This window comes from Arachis ipaensis, chromosome B02, assembly GCF_000816755.2.
Source record: "Arachis ipaensis cultivar K30076 chromosome B02, Araip1.1, whole genome shotgun sequence".
Lineage (NCBI taxonomy): Eukaryota > Viridiplantae > Streptophyta > Magnoliopsida > Fabales > Fabaceae > Arachis > Arachis ipaensis.
In genome coordinates, this window is record NC_029786.2 from 106,390,228 (window position 1) to 106,399,639 (window position 9,412).

The window sequence follows — 9,412 nt, forward strand, 5'->3', positions numbered from 1 at the left end:
AGATCAGAGATACCATCAACATCATCTCCAGTAATAATCATGTCATCAACATACAAAAGTAGAAGAACAACTCCACGGTCGCTTTTACGAATGAAAAGCGCATTCTCATGAGGACTAGAAATAAAGCCAAGACTGCATATGGTAGTGCTGAACTTGTCAAACCATTCACGAGGAGCTTGCTTAAGTCCATAAAGTGCCTTGCGAAGGAGACAAACCTTACTGGAAGGACAAGGATATCCTGGAGGTGGTTTCATATAGACTTTCTTTTTCAAATCCCCATTAAGAAATGCATTCTTCACATCCATCTGACTGAGAGTCCATCTCTTAACCACAGCAATGGCAAGGAGAGCTCTAACAGACGTAAGGCGAGCAACAGGAGCAAAAGTCTCTTCATAATCAATACCATACTCTTGCGTACAACCTTGAGCAACCAATCGTGCCTTATAACGGTCAATAGAGCCATCAGAGCGAGTCTTGATCTTGTATACCCATCTACTGCCCACAACTTCCTGATCAGAAGGAAGATCAACCAAATCCCAATTGTGTGCTTTTTCAAGTGCCTGTATTTCTTCCTGCATTACTTGTTGCCAATTTGGATTTGTGGAGGCTTCTCTGAATGACTTAGGTTCATGTTCATAAAGAATAGTAGAAAAGCAATGATAATCAAGAAGATGAGGAGGTGGATTCCTTACCCTAGAAGAACGAGTGGGAGGAGGAGGCATGACGCTAGGAGCGGGATCGCCGTCCGGACTGGAATCATCGGGAGATGGAGAAGGTGGAGGATCAGGAGCCTCGAGTGGTGGACTTGGGGTAGACCCTGTAGTATCATCACTAGGAAAGAGATCAACATTTGGGTTAGTAAAAAACGGTGATGGAGTAGAAGGAATGGACTCAAAGGAGGAAAAACTAGAGAACATGTGATGCTCCCAGAAGACAACATGACGAGATATACGAATACGGCGAGAGATAGGATCCCAACAACGATAACCCTTATGTTCAGAAGCATACCCAAGAAAACAACACATGCGAGCCCGAGGTTCAAGCTTATTATGTTCATGAGGCTGAAGAAGGACAAAACAGACACAACCAAAAACACGGAGAGAACTGTAATCGGGAGAAGTACGATAAAGACGCTCAAAGGGAGTAGTGTTACCAAGAACAGAAGAAGGGAGTCTATTGATAGCATGAACAGCAGTGAGGACAGCTTCACCCCAAGCACGCTCAGGACAGGAAGAGGAAATAAGCATCGCACGGACAGAGTCAAGAATATGACGGTGTTTACGCTCAGCTCTGCCATTTTGTTGAGAGGTACCAGGACAAGAAAACTCGGACAAAGTACCCTGTTCAGCGAGAAAATTTAAAAGTTTGGAGTCACGATATTCCATAGCATTATCACGTCTGAAAATTTTAATGACCTTTGAAAACTGAGTTCGAACCATAGTGGCAAAGTTAATATAAATCTGAGGCAACTCACAACGATTAGTCATCAAATAGACCCAAGTAAAACGGGAATAATCATCAATAAAGAGGACAAAATATCGAGCCCCTCCCATAGAAGCGGTGGGAGCGGGTCCCCAAACATCAGAATGAATAAGATCAAAAGGAGAGCATGCAATAGAGGAATTATTATTAAAGGATAAGGCAGGTTGTTTTTTGCCAATTTGGATTTGTGGAGGCTTCTCTGAATGACTTAGGTTCATGTTGATGAAGAATAGTAGAAAAGCAATGATAATCAAGAAGATGAGGAGGGGGATTCCTTACTCTAGAAGAACGAGTGGGAGGAGGAGGCATGACGCTAGGAGTGGGATCGCCGTCCGGACTGGAATCATCGGGAGATGGAGAAGGTGGAGGATCAGGAGCCTCGAGTGGTGGACTTGGGGTAGACCCTGTAGTATCATCACTAGGAAATAGATCAACATTTGGGTTAGTAAAAAACGGTGATGGAGTAGAAGGAATGGACTCAAAGGAGGAGAAACTAGAGAACATGTGATGCTCCCAGAAGACAACATGACGAGATATACGAATACGGCGAGAGATAGGATCCCAACAACGATAACCCTTATGTTCAGAGGCATAACCAAGAAAACAACACATGCGGGCCCGAGGTTCAAGCTTATTATGTTCATGAGGCTGAAGAAGGACAAAACAGACACAACAAAAAACACGGAGAGAACTGTAATCGGGAGAAGTACGATAAAGACGCTCAAAGGGAGTAGTGTTACCAAGAACAGAAGAAGGGAGTCTATTGATAGCATGAACAGCAGTGAGGACAGCTTCACCCCAAGCATGCTCAGGACAGGAAGAGGAAATAAGCATCGCACGGACAGAGTCAAGAATATGACGGTGTTTACGCTCAGCTCTGCCATTTTGTTGAGAGGTACCAGGACAAGAAAACTCGGACAAAGTACCCTGTTCAGTGAGAAAATTTAAAAGTTTGGAGTCACGATATTCCATAGCATTATCACGTCTGAAAATTTTAATGACCTTTGAAAACTGAGTTCGAACCATAGTGGCAAAGTTAATATAAATCTGAGGCAACTTGCAACGATTAGTCATCAAATAGACCCAAGTGAAACGGGAATAATCATCAATAAAGAGGATAAAATATTGAGCCCCTCCCATAGAAGCGGTGGGAGCGGGTCCCCAAACATCAGAATGAATAAGATCAAAAGGAGAGCATGCAATAGAGGAATTATTATTAAATGATAAGGCAGGTTGTTTTGCAGTGCGACAAGAAATGCAATCTAAAGACTCATTTTGAACTTGACCTAAAACACCCGTAGATATAAGAGGACGTAATTTGCCTAAGGAGCTATGGGCAAGACGACGGTTCCACAAGTGAAGAGTAGATGAAGAGGAAGCAGCACAGAGATTTGTAGAGGGAACATGAAGGTTCTCGAGCTCAAATAAGCGTCCAACCTTACATCCAGTCCCGATGATCTTTCCTGTCCGACGATCCTGCACACGACATCCAGAATTTGAAAAAATGACATCAAAACCAAGTTCAACAAGCTGACCGGCAGAGATAAGATTAAAATTCAATTTTGGAATAAAATAAACATCAGAGAGATGAATATTGGACTGTGAAATAACCCCGTGATGTGTTGCATGCAAGAGGGAACCATTAGCAGTGTTAACAGAAGGTGCATTTGTAGTGGGAGACAACGACGAAAAAAGATGACGCAAAGGAGACATATGATTGAAACAACCAGAATCAAATACCATTTTGAATTACCTGGAGGGGTGGAAAGAGTAGCGGGGGTATTACCAGAAAAAGAGAGAAGTTGCCGAAGAAGGGTTTCAACATCTGATGGAGAGATAGAAGGTGTGTTGAGAGATGTGGAAGAGGTGGACTCAGTAGCAGCAGCAGTAGTAGAGGCAGGCACATGCGAAGAGTTGTTGGGACGAGGTTGATACTTGTTCTGATCTGAGCGTGGTGGTCGAGTAGGACAGGTAGCAATCAAGTGACCCGAGAGCTTACAATAATGGCAGAACAGTTTCGGGCAGTTGGAGCCAATGTGGCCTTTTTGTTTGCACTTACGACATTCAATAGAAGGACAGTCGGAGAAGGAATGCCCATGCCGATTACAATTGCGACAGATTTTTCCCTTTCTGTCGGTGGCAGCAAAGACAGTTTCACTTTTAGAACGAAGCAATCCCAAGCGCGTTTCTTCAGACTTAAGACGAGGAAGAGCATCTTCAAGACTAGGCAAGGGATTCTGATGAAGAAGAGAAGCCCTGACCGGCTCATAGTCATCAGTAAGTGCCATCAGAAATTGGATGAGACGTGTCCGGTTCGGATAATCCTCATATGCCTTAGCATAAGTGGGATCTTTAAGAACAGGCTCACAGGAGGTCAACTGATCCCAAATAATCTCCATCTGAGCAAGAAAATCAAAAACTGTTTGGCCGCGTTCTTGCTTAAGACTATGAAGTTCCTTAAGCAGTTGGTACTGATGAGAGAGATCAGAGATAGTATAACGTTTCGCCAAATGATCCCATACCTCTTTAGCAGTTTCAAAACGCCCAAACTGTAAATGAATGCCAGGAGTAGAAGTGTTGCAGAACCAGGTGATAATCTGATGATTTTTACTATCCCAATCTTTCAATTTCTCTGCATAGTCCTTCTCCTTCTCAGCATCCTCCTTGGATTTGGAGGCAGCATCTTTGGATACAGTTGGCTTAACAGGACAAGCAATATCACCAGTCACATATCGCCATAATTTCCTCCCTTTAAGAAATCCTCGCATGGCTTCAACCCAATGTGCATAGTTGGAGCCATTAAGAATAACAGGGATAGGCTGAAAGACATCCGATTTTTCTATAGTAATAGAAGAAATAGCAAAAGGAAGAAGAAAACTGCAAATTCGGGGTAGAAAACGAGAAAACAGAGCGCGGAATCGGAAAGAGCTCACCAAAAAACCTTAGGGAGGGTCCACTTGGCAGCCACGTCAGCGCCACGTCAGCGGTGAAGTCAGTGCCACGTCAGCGAGTGACGACACGTGGCAGCACCTGATACGCGGAAGGAGGCACGCTGGCGACAGGTGGCACGCGGGTCGAAGGGCAGGTCGGGTCGGGTCGTCGCGGGTCAGGGTTGTCCAACCAGCTTGCGTGTGACACGTGGACGCTCCAGGAACGTCCGATCTGCACGAAGATCCAACGGCTGCTGAAGCCTCTGGATGAGAAAAGAATGGTGGTGGACAGCAACGTTCTGGAGGCGCGTGAGGGCGCGTGCGGCGGTCTCTGGAGGCGATCTTGGCGGCGTTTGAAAGCTGACGGAGAGAAGAACACGATGATGCCGGAGGTGATGAACCAAAGCGTCGGAAACAGCTCGAAAATTGCGAGCAAAGAGGCACGGGTGGAGGCTGGAAAGAAGATCAACCTGGTTGTGGCAGCGTCTTTCGGCGGCGCGTGGAGGCGCGTCCGGAGGCGGATGGCGACGGTTCTTTTTGCGTTGGAATCACGGCGACAAGACGAACAAGATGGTTATGGGGGTGACGAACCAAAGCGTCAAAAAGGGAACGAAAAAGGAGGCCAAAGAACACTGCCGACAAGGAAAAACAAAGGGGCTATGAACTAATATTCATCGGAAAAAAAAAAAAAAAACCTAAGCTCTTGATACCATGTTAGAAACAAGAGACTGAGAGAATAATATGAAAAGTGTATTATTGAGTTGTATTCTGAGGTACAATATACAAGGGGTATTTATAGGTGCTAAATGAATCATAGAAATAAAGACACAGAATCCTACAATTAATGTACAGATATACTATATAAATATAGACGATGCTAATTGATCTAAATTGATTTATATTGATTTATATTGATTCTCTAACATTCCAGATCATAGATGATTAACTTTAGATATCAAACATTCAAGCTTTCAATATTCTTTTATGTAAAAATAAGCAGAAGATTATCTAATTCAAAAAAATTCTTAGAACAACAGACAGAAATCACACTTAGGAAGCTTTTTCTTATCATTTTATCTCATATGGTCCCGAAAATATAATTATATTCAATCAAGGTGCACCAAATCCTTACTGTTGCCGCTAGCTGCGATTTCTATCACAAAACCTTCTAAAATCTCTCTTATACATACAAAATATAATTAGGCTAAGGGCGGTCAACAATTTAAAATTGCGGTATCAACCAAGTATTTGTATATATATATATACAATCTTGTCCAAATTCAATCTAAAACTTCATCCAAAATACAATTACAGCAGAAAGTATTTACTTGTAACTAAATATTTCATTGTCAAATTCGATTAATTTCAAAGCAAAATATTATGTTTTATGTGGGAAGTTTATTCTATAAAAATAACTATTGTAATATTGTTCTAATAATTAATTATTTAAATAATTAGTTTTCAAATTAACTTTTATAATCACAAGAACTATACGATATTAAAATTTAACTACATATATAGAGTTTACTCACAATTTGGTTCCAAAAAATCGAAGAGGTCGAACCCGGAGTGCCAAATTATTAAAAGTTGAAATTCCGTGATTGTTGTGGGGATTTTATGGCGAGAACATTAATGCTATGTTTGTTTGAGTGGAAAATGGAAGGAAAGAAAAGGGAGGAAAGAAAATAGGAAGGAAAATGATTATTTTTCATTGTTTGGTTGGAGAAGAAAATTGAGGGGAAAGAAAATGGATGGAAAAAAAAGTGGTGGGGCCCACCAATTTTTTTTCTCTCCAACATTGGAAAGAAAATGGAGAGAAAACTAATGTTTCTCTCTCTACTTCCAATACTACCCCTTCACTTTTTTCAATATATATTATAATATAGGGATAAGATTGTCTTTTTATAACATTTCTTTCCTTCTTATTTTCCTTCCAACCAAACACATCTAAAAAAAATAAAAATCCACTCAATTTCTTTCCTTTCTTTTCTTTCCTTTCTATTTCTTTCCTCTCTATTTCTTTCCTTTCAACCAAACATAGCCTAAACAAAGAAAACAATGATCATCATAGAAGGCGACGATAGCACCACGGTAGTGTTGGACCTTAATGGCTCCACCAGCGGTGTGCAGTTTGGCGGCGAGCTCCAGTTCCGGGAAACAAGGGAGACCAAAGCGTGACAGTGACGGAGCAAAGCAGGAGCAGCCCCACCAGCAGCTCCGACGAGCCTCCTCCCTTCAACCCAACGGCAACACAGCTCTAGTTGGCACCAGCGGCAGCCTCCTTCCACGGCAATGGCAGCAGAGGCGTCAACAGTGGTGGCCGTTGCTTCCTCCTCCTCGAGCTCCAGTGAGACTAGACATCGAGCTCACCCCCTCTCTCCCTTCGTAGCTTTCTCTCTCTCTCTCTATGCTGACGGCAACGGCAACACTCAACCCGCCGGTGTCATCCCCACTTCATCCTCTCTTTTTTTTTTCATTTTTCTTTCTTTCTCTCCTCCGTTCTCCGTCTCATTCTCTTCTCTTTTCTTTCTTTTCCGAGTGTGTGGCGGGAGAGAGAGAGGGGTTTGTGCGCGTGTGGATAGAATCAAGAGAAGGGAGAAAAATATCATGGAGTAGGTCCCACCATTTAATTTACTTATTTATTATTTATTGTTATTATGATTTTTTTTAGTTAGGGTAAAGTACTAAATTAGCCCCTACGTTTGGACGTAATTCTGTTTTGGTCCTTAAGGTACAAGTTCCAGAGGTACAAAATCAACCGTGGATGCTTCAATACATTTATTTATCATTTTTCTTATAATTAAAATGAAATATTTTCTATAAAACTAAAAAAAATGTTAAATACATGTATTGATGCATCCACAGTTGATTTTGTACCTCTAGAGCTTATACCTATTCTCCAAATTATCGATCTTGTTCTTATACGGCTGTCATGTAGAATATTTCTTTAATTATTTATCTTTAACCTCACGCTGGGACTAAGTTGAAGCTAAATGAAACTTTTTTGGATTCAAATAGGACACTTTAAACCTTAAGGACCAAAACAGAATTACGTCCAAACGTAGGGGACTAATTTAGTACTTTACCCTTTTAGTTATTACAGCAATGAAGGTGCATTTCCTGTTCCTGGTATTCTTGTAGAGCTTCCTTGCAAGCTGGAGCTGCTGGACCAAAACAGCCATGTCCAAGAACACTTAATGAATCTTATTGAGACTCCTCTCTATATTAATCACTGTGTTATGCCTCTCTTGAATCTCTTGGATTGTGTCCATGATTGTTGTTCTCTCCCTTGTTTCTCAATTTCTTTCTGCAACAAAGTTTAACCTTCCCACCACATATAAGTTATCATATTGTTTCTATTCCAACATCATAATAACCGAATAATGAAACAATTTTCATTCGAGCTTCTGAATAATGATTACATAGACCAACTTGCTTCTTCCACTAATAAGCAACAACAATTCTTGGACAAACAATTTACCATCTTTCCAGGTACTTGTTATTTTTTATTTATAATATTATTGTTCTTTACAATCTTTGTATATCAATTTAGTAATTTATATGAATTGTTAAAGTTAATAAGATATAGTTGTGATTACTAGTTGACGATTTCATATATACAAGTGCTAGTTATGCTTCATCTTTTTGTCACAAAAAATTTGGGAGATAGATATAATAATCATGCTAGATTGCGTTATGATAAATTAAATAAACATGTAAATATGTGTTATACAATTCACTTGTTTTGGGGAATTAGTGCAGAGGTGGTTGTCTTCCATTTATTAATCCTTAGGAGGAAGCCATATCAGTGAAAGAGACCGAGAATGAAGAAAAGTGTACTTAAATCTTAATTAGGATTTAGGATCATTTAAAATTGGGATTATTATGCATTATTATGCCACAAGTGATAGATTATAAAGTAGAAACAATTTTTCCTTGTGATTCTAAAGTTATATATACTCAGTCATCGGTGAAATTCTTGATTGAATGAAATTATATTATCAGATAAACATGTCCTGTCATATATTGTAAATTATAAGTTGTTTGTGTTGCAGCCATATATGCATGAATCGCGCCATTTCCAAGCGATACAACGGCTAAGAGGATGTGGTGGCCGGTTGAACACAAGAAACTCTGCTATCAACAATGGAAATGGCAAGGGTGGAAGTGAAGCAAACAAAAAAGGACTTGGCCATCAACTACATTCTAGTGGTTCTCAGAATTCTGAAGTCCTACAATCCTCGGCCGGAACCTTGAATTCGTTGAAGGAAATACGTGGAAGCAGTCCAAACATTTCATTAGAGGTGACAAGCATGTACTCATCCAGAGGAATTGATGAATTTGCCATCAATCATATTGGAACTCCTAGCACTCCTTTGCAGATAGGATGGACACTGGACATGGACATCGCATGATCATGCCCCCGAAATGGGTTGGCAGGAAACTGCTGCAACCTTAATGTTTGATCTAGCAAGGATATTAAGCGAGTTTTGGTGTAGCATTGCACCAAAATCCTTGTATCCTTGTCAGGCCAGATGGAAAATGCTATTTTCCTTTCTGGTGCTCAGGCAACTCATCCTTGGCTCAATTATATTCTCTATCAATTTTAAAAATATTTGTTACTTTGAAAATTTTGCATATTAACAATTCAGTGTATCTGAATACAATTTGCATCAAGATACAATGAGTTATTAATATATCAAACTTCTAAAGTTACAGATTTTTTGAAGTAGATGGAGTATATAGTTATAATATTAAAATATAAATAGTAATGCAATTGTCTTTTTGCAGAGGCTTGATATTCTGAAGCAGAAAGACTAATGAATTATGTTGTGTGTATATTGTGTTTAAATAACAGCATGAATTTGTAGATTTTTATGTGTGCGCTTTTTATTATCATGTCTAGTTTTGGTGTTCTATTTATGAATTTTTGACTTTGTCAAGTAATGTATAATGTCTTCTTTGTTAGAAATAAAAATAAGATATTTGACAAATGCATA